The following is an 8,058-nucleotide window of genomic DNA, read 5'->3' as shown; positions in this document are numbered from 1 at the left end:
AGTCCAAGGTTGGCAACAGCTGGGCCAAACCTGTGACACCTGGGAACAGTGACTGTAACCAGAGGCAAAGGATCCAATTGAACTGAAGCTGGTGCTGACCCCCCATGACAAGACATCTGCCCCAAAGGACTACATAAGGACTGTACATACATATGCCTGTAAGTGCAGGAAAATGAGTAATGTGGGATATGGGCTTTTGACATCATATGATATGAAATAAGGGGTGGACATTGTGGTAGTTTTGGCTTTAGTCAGCATAGGGCCCCATTTAGGCCTCAGTTTTTAGCAGGCCTCAAAGGATGTGACACAGATTAGAGGGGACAGGTACCATCTGACTTCAGCAGCCAAAGAGGTATTTCATATCATCTGACATCGTCAGGAAGTGTTGGGGAGTATAACAAGCAAGGGGGGAGGAGTTTCTCTCTCTTTTGGTCCAAGCTTTTGGCCTGGAGGGCTCCTGCTCCCTGACTGCTGAGATTAGGGCCCCGCTGCCGGTCCTCGCGGTTCTTTACCCAGGGAGGTGAACATTTTCCTGTTGATTTCTCCTTCCCTCTTGCTGGGAGGTTTCCTTTGGGGAGGAGTTTTGGTTGGTTTGGAATTTCGCTTGTTAGCCGGGGCGACCTTGGTGAAGGTGTTGTTGTTTTCTTTCACTATGTGTTATTTCATATTCTGTGTTAAGTTTTCCTCTCTTGTGTATAAACATAAAAACCTCACCATGTTCAAAGCCTCGTTTCTGCTCTTTTCCCTCACTCTCCTGCTCTGGGAGTGGACTTTTTGACTGGGTGCCAGGCAGTTGGCATTTTGGCAGCTCAAACTGACATAGGTGGTTGTGTCTTTTGCAAGGCTGGGTTGTCTGTGAGGTGCCTTATAGCACCAAAGCACCAGCTGAGGTCCCTCAGCCCACACAGCTCCTCAGCTCCATGTTGGGCAGGGCAGCTTCTGTCCCAGCCTGAGGTCTACCTGCCCTGTTCCCATGGAATTACACAGCATGGATGTCTTCCTTCCAGGTTTTTCCACCTCAGAGTCATCTGCTAAAGGCCTATGGAGCCCAGCTCTGAGTTCAGGTGCCTCCTGCATGTGGATTGTGGCCCCTTGGCCACCAGGCAGATGTTGCTGAGGCTGAATACCCACAAAGGCTCTCCTAGTGCATCTTGCTCCCCTGCCAGCAGCTGCATCCCCACATTTCTGCAAGCAAGCACTGGCTTCTCTTGTATGTTGTTTGAACATTCTCAGTTATGGCTGCAGCTTTTAATTATGTCCTAATTTTGTCCTAATTTTGGTTATGTCTGATCTTTGTCTCTCTTATTTTGTTACATTTTAGAAATGCAATAAACAAAATCTTTATAGAAGAAAGAAAACATGGCAGAGATTTGAAATGGAAAATGAGCACAAACTGGACCCATGCCTCTTTATTAGATGCCAGAAGGAGGGGAAGGAACAAACCCAAGAGTGACAAACACTATTAATAAAGTGATGGAGGCAGTTCTCAAGCAGGAGAGCAGCTGGAGGCAGAGCCAGCTCGCAGCCTGGGCTGTCCTGCTGCCTGGCACCCTCACCAGCTGGAGTTGGCAGAGGGAGCTTTCAGTGGGTGGGAAAGGCCATAGACTGACCCAGCAGGGCTTTGGGAAAGGTCCCAGACTGCTGACAGAGGGCTCGTGCCCATGGGGTGTGTTCCTGCTGCAGCAGGGACTGACCTGAGCCAGACTGGGGAGCAGAGCTCAGTGTTGGGTGAGTTGGACTGTGTTGCCTTTCTGACCTGGTGATGTGGGTCTGAACACTCAGGACATATCTAGTGACAACAGGGTTACATCCAACTCTGCATTTCAGGGTGGTGATCTACAACTTCCCTTCCTTTGGCTACCCAAGAAAGCCAGAGGCCAGAAAAGGAAGAGCAGCTGCTGATCTCTGTAGACCCTGCCACCCCTTTGCTCAGAGTCTAGTGAAACCATTCTTGTCCAGAACTCTTGCCCTCAGCTGTTGGCATGGGCAGCAGCTGGGCAGGGGAAAAAACCCAAGTGGTACAGTGAGACAGATCAAGGTTTGGCTTTGGTGTGCACCCCGTGTCAGCCACTGCCACCATATACATTAACAAGGCTGTCACTGAGAGCTTTTAATGAGAAACCTCCCAAGGGAAACCATGCACAACCTGTCTTCTGGTGTTCATTGATGATGTCAAAACACACTTCAGTATGGAGCAGACTGAAGAGAAAGTGCCTACAGCTGTATGGCAGGTCCAAAGAGAATGAGAAGAACAGAAAGGGGGTGCTGTGTGCAGGGATAAAATACAGTTCAACATTTAGAGCTGCTCCACAGCACTTTGCTCAAGAGCCATCACATTCTCCACCACACCATGACAAGCCCCAGGAATTGCAGTTACCAGCATATGGACATCCTTTTTGCTCAGGACTGGGGCAGAAATGCCCTTGGTATCCCTGGCATGGGACGCCCATGGTGGTGAGCCGTGCTGGCAGCAGGACTCTGACTGCAGAGCACACCTGGATGGGGCTGTGCTGGGAGGAATTCTGTCTGCAGAGTGTGCTTCCCAGCTGCCACTAGATCAGTGCTAAGGCCTCCAGAGGTCTCCAGGACAGTCCAGTTTCTGAAAAACATGTTGCTACAACCAGCCTCACCACCTTAATAGGGAACAATTTCTTCCTAGTATCCAATCTAAACCTGCCCTCTGTCAGTGTGATGCCATTCCCCTTGGCCTGTCACTCCAGGCCCTTGGAAATAGTCTCTCTCCATCTTCCCTTCAGGTTCTGTAAAGGCCACAATTAGGTCACCCTGAAGCTTCTCTTCTCCAGGCTGAACAGCTCTAGTTCTTTCAGCCTTTCCTCTCAGATGTCAAAGCAGGTAAGCACTCACTTGTTCTCCCTGCACCCACAGGACTCTCTGAAGTGAAACTCCTGAGTGAACCCAGGTGAACAGAAGCTTCAACCCATAAAAGAAGGAAAAAATGCAGGTGGGCATGACAGTCCAGCCAAGGGCAAAAGGCTGTGTGGCTCCAAGGCCAATAAACATATTTCTGTGGGCAAGATGCCTTCCACAGGCACCCAGGAGTGCTCTGACACTCAGAGGGCAGCACATCCCATCCCTTCTCCAGCCAAAATGATGTGACAGAAAGCAAGCTCTTTTCTCCATCCCAAAAGCCAAGGCTGCACGAGGGGGAAAGAAAACTTGTGACTCCTTTATCAAGAACTGAAGAATCCCTCTGTCTTTAGCATGCTCCCAGAGATACAAACAAGTGGAACATTCAAGGCCCATTATCCCATGACTTAATTTTTCTCTCTGGGATCATTCCTGTCATGTCATAAAATCCCTTCCATTAACTTATCAAGTCCCATCTACAAGCAACATAGGCTCCTTGCCCCGACTTTCCGGTTTGGAAGGCTGTTCAAAAATGTCATTCTCCTACTGGCTAGAAATTTTAATATATCCTGCAGTCTAAATTTATCTGCCAAATCACCCAGACTCAAAGCACCAGGCCTGTGACCAAAAAGGGCCATGTTTAGGTAAGTACAGGTGGGGTTACTGCAGGAGACAAGGCTTGGCATTAACTGGGACTCCAGGTCCAGTTGCTAATCTCACGACTTGTCCCTCTTATGTCAGTGACCAGGAGCCACAACTCTCTGAAACACCTGAGAAATCAGCTCTCTGCTGTGTGGGCAAGGATTAGGAGACACAGGAAGGCTGCACAGGAATTACAGACCTCTTTCATCATGAATAACATTGGTGACACAGAAAGAAAATAATTATTATCTCAGTTGTACAAGGACTGATGCCCAGTGTTTCCATGCAGAATTCAGGTTCCTGTTGGAATATTCTTTCTGGAGAAGCTGAGCCTGGCTTGGAAAGGACACAGAGATCTCTGCAGGACAAGATGTGGTGAAGTGTCTCCATGGGTGGTGGTTTTGTCTGTATCCTGGCAAGTATGAGCCAGTGTCTGGGGATGAGAGAGGAAATCTCCCCAGTCTCACCAAACACCCCAAAAGTTCTCCAGCTATGGCTTTCTCTGAGGCAATAGTATTATATTAGTGGATTCCCATCCCCAAGCTACAACTCACATAAACAGATTTCACCTTTCCTAACCACAAGCAAGTGGACTTTCAGCACCAAAGGCATCAACAGGTGTAGCCCAGTTCAGCAAGGGACAGGAGTGCCTGACTGGGTGGCTCAGAACTCAGCCCCTGGCACCACCTCTGGACATGCTGGGGGAATAGGAGTGAAGAGTCAGAAGATTGTGGTCCAGGGGAGATGCATCCAAATGGGTTTCATGGTGCCTCATGCCTTGGAGCTATTTTAAGGCACTTGGATAAAGGTGACTTGAGTGATCTTGGATTTTCAGAACATTTCTAGGAGCTGTCCTCACCAAAAGCTGCTAAACAGCTGTTACAGAATAAGAATGCTTAGAAATAAGGAGCAAAAGTTAGGTTTGTTTTAATGAGGGCAAAAGGCAGGAAATTGTGCTGGGGCTTGTACTGGTCAACATGAAGACCGAGATAAAGGGGCAGAGAAGTTTTCCTTATAGTGTCAGTTACTCAGTGCCAGGTTGAAGGGGGCTTGTAACAGCCTGGTCTAGCAAAAGGTGTCCCTGCCCATGGCAGGGGTTTGGAGTGAGATGAGCTTTTAAGGTCCCTTGCAGCCCAAAGCATTCTGTGATTCTATGATTCCATGGAAAAGACACCTGATATGAGACCTACAGAAGGATATCCTGATATTGAGTGGCTGAGTGATAAAAATGTAAGTGAAAAGCAATGTCTATGAGGAAAAATGGTCCACAGAGAAGACGAACAAGGATGACCAAAGAGAAGTGAAACGGGCTGGAAACCTTTGTTTGGAAAGAGAAGGTTGAGGTGGGAGACCTCAGTCTGGAGGAATGGCTCAAACAGCATCAATGAGAAAAGGTTGTTCAATTCAGGAACTAGGGAGAACCAAGGAAGTGCTTCATCATGAGATATAAAAAAGGTAAAAGCAGAGATTTTCTCACCCTCTTCATAGTTACACTGTGGAGCCCCTTCCTGCAGGTTGCTACAGGATACTGCACATGCCAAACAGTTGGATTGGCCCCAAAAGCGTTCAGAGACATTCATAAAAGAGAAATCCATCACAAGTATTAAACACTGAGATACTTGGTCTGGTTCAAAGAGGCTTTGAGGCACAGTGGCTTACAATTCAGAGTCATATGGAGAGAAGCATCCCCGAGCATTCCATGCTCTCCTCCACCCCTGTCCCTGTGGCTGGGGATGAGATGCTTAACTAGGCTGACCTGTCCTTTGACCCCCAATAAAGCCATTCTTGTCCCTGTCTTCCACAAAGGAACGTGCTACTGTGGCAGCCTTTCTGATCTGGTGTGTGGCACAGTGCAGATCAGGCAGAGAGGAGGAACACGAAAGGATCAGGAGAGGATGGAGATTTGTGGCAAGGGCTTCTGAGGCCTGGCTGACCCTCAACCTGCCCAGCACATCAAATGCTCCAAGGCTGTAAGGAGCTCTATGGCCCCTGCCATGCCCCTGCTGCCAAAGGACTTGCTAAATAATGGAATCTAAATTTCTGACTTCTTGTGGCAAAGTTAAAAAGAAACCACTAAAATTAACCAAATTATACCCTGGTCTAAACAAAGGGGGGCCAGTGCTGCCAATTTCACAATTATTCCAAATGGGTCTTAATATGACATAGATAAATACTTTCCAATTACCCAATGGAACAATTCTGCCCTGGGGGAAATGGAGAACAATATATTATACGGGTCAGAGACCAGAAGATTAAGGATTCACACTCCATTATTCCTGCTGTGGTCCACACGTGGTGGGGCAGGGAGGCAGCAGGAGGAGAGCCCATCCTCACCCACTCCGTGTAGCTGCAGGTGAGGCTGTTCTCCTGACCATGGTACATGAGGGGCAGCAAGGAGAATGTAAAACAAGGATTTTGGACACTGAGATGAGCTCAGTTGGTTAAAACCTGGTTCTAACAATGCCAAGGTCATGAGTTCAATCCCCTGTATGGGCCACTGACTTCAGAGTTGGACTCGATGATCCTTGTGAGTCCCTTCCAACTCAGAATAGTCTGTGCTTCTGTGATTCTGCTGCCAGGAAAGCTGAGGGTGGGCTAAGGGCTGGTGACTGGCTGCAAGGTACCAGGACTGACACTGCTGTTCTCTCCAGCACTGTCCTGGTGCACAGAGACCTGAGGAACTGCCCAGGGCTCTGGCAGATGCTGATGGCACTGCACACACAGCTCTGGGCTGCTCCTGGATCCCATGCTCACCTTGCTGCCCACAGAAAGCAGACTGTGGGAAAGCAAGGGTTTGAATTCAGGGTGAGGTAACTCACCAGCAGGAGGGGGCCAGCAGGTGGTGTTTGTGCCCAGAATGTTCCATATCCTTGCATCCAAGGATCCAAGCAGCATCCTTGGATGGCTCTCACCAACGTGTGCTTGCCTGTGTTTTGGCCCTCACTAAGTAGCACCTCTTGCAGCATTTTGTCTTCAAGGATGGCAGCTCACAGTCCTGCCCTCCCCAAGGCTGCCTTAACTGCAGGAGCTGAACAGGTCTGCAAGGAAACTGTGGGTTTCTGTGCCCTCCACAGCCAGGCTGCACACACATGCATCCCCTGGGAACGGGGAGCTGAGCTGCTTCCCAGGAAACCAGTGGGCACTGCAGTGGCTCTGCAGGATTTCTGCATCCAATGTACATGTATTTCCGGAGACTCTATTCTCTTCTTTGCCTCACTAGTACTGTCTGGCCCTGTAAACATCCTCTGCTCTCACAGGGGTCCACCCACGTGTGGGCAAAATGTGGATTTGTTCCTGCAGCAGAACCGTCATGCAGGTACAACCCAGGCAGGAAACCTTCCTCTGCTGTAGCTGAGCCCGGAGCCTGAAACCCACCTCCCAAAGGCAGATATGACTGGGAATGTTGTCTTACAAAACCAGGCATTAGGCCCCATGTTAGGCCTCAGAAGATGCCATAAACTAGACCTTGGATCACATGATTTCAGTGAAAAATAACCATGGGCTCTCCTTAATCACAGAATTACAGAATCATAGAATATGCTGAGTTGGAAGGGATCCACAAGGACCATCCAGTCCAACCCTCAGCCCTGCACAGGCCCATCCCCAAGAGTCACCCCCTGTGCCCCAGAGCATCATCCAAACACTCCTGCAGCTCTGGCAGCCTTGGAGCTGTGCCCACTGCCCTGGGGAACCTGGTCAGTGCCCACCACCCTCTGGGGGAAAAGCCTTTTCCTGAGATCCAACCTGGCCCTGCCCTGGCACAGCTCCAGCCATTCCCTGGGTGCTGTCCCTGGTCCCCACAGAGCAGAGCTCAGTGTCTGCCCCTCTGCCCCTGCCCAGGAAGTTGTCCCTGCACTGAGGCCTCCCCTCAGTCTCCTCTTGATGGACCAGGAGATATCCAGACTCAAAGGTTCCCTTAGACCAGAATTTCCAGTATTTCCATGCACCCAGGAGAGCTACAGGCATTTGTCTCCAAATGATTATCTCATGAGCCCTCAGTCCCAGGATCCAGGGCCTGGAGACAGTGCTGGACACCACACAGACTGTCCACCACATGGATTATCCTCTTCTTCAATGTTTGTTGCTCCTGGTTGTGTGTGTACCATGGAACTCATCCTGCTGCTCTTCCCTGGCATGCAATGCCCTATGTCAAAACCTGCTTCCTTCTCTCCTGTTGGCAGCTGCATAGCATCTGGGAAATGGAGCTGGCTGGGCATGAGGGGAGTGGGAATGTGACAACCATTGTACTCTAGGCAAAGACAAGCTCACTGAGGTTCCAGAGCCTGCCCCCCTGACAGTGCCAGAACTTTCACTGGAAAACAGTTGAGTAAGAACTTTCAAAAATGTGGTTGAAGACTACTTCTGGGCTGCACAAAATCCTCAGAAGTCTCAGGGTAGGAGCTGTTTTTCAGATGAAAATATGCTACTGCTTTCCTACTACTACGAGGCTTGTCAAAGGCACTGGGGAGTGAAGAGGTTCAAGAACCCTCAGTACAGAGACTGTCCATCACACTGAGTTTGAGGTGCATCACAGTCATCAGAACCCTG

Source organism: Pithys albifrons, chromosome 19 (genome assembly GCF_047495875.1).
Source record: "Pithys albifrons albifrons isolate INPA30051 chromosome 19, PitAlb_v1, whole genome shotgun sequence".
Taxonomy (NCBI): domain Eukaryota; kingdom Metazoa; phylum Chordata; class Aves; order Passeriformes; family Thamnophilidae; genus Pithys; species Pithys albifrons.
Note: the sequence above shows the minus strand (reverse complement) of the source record.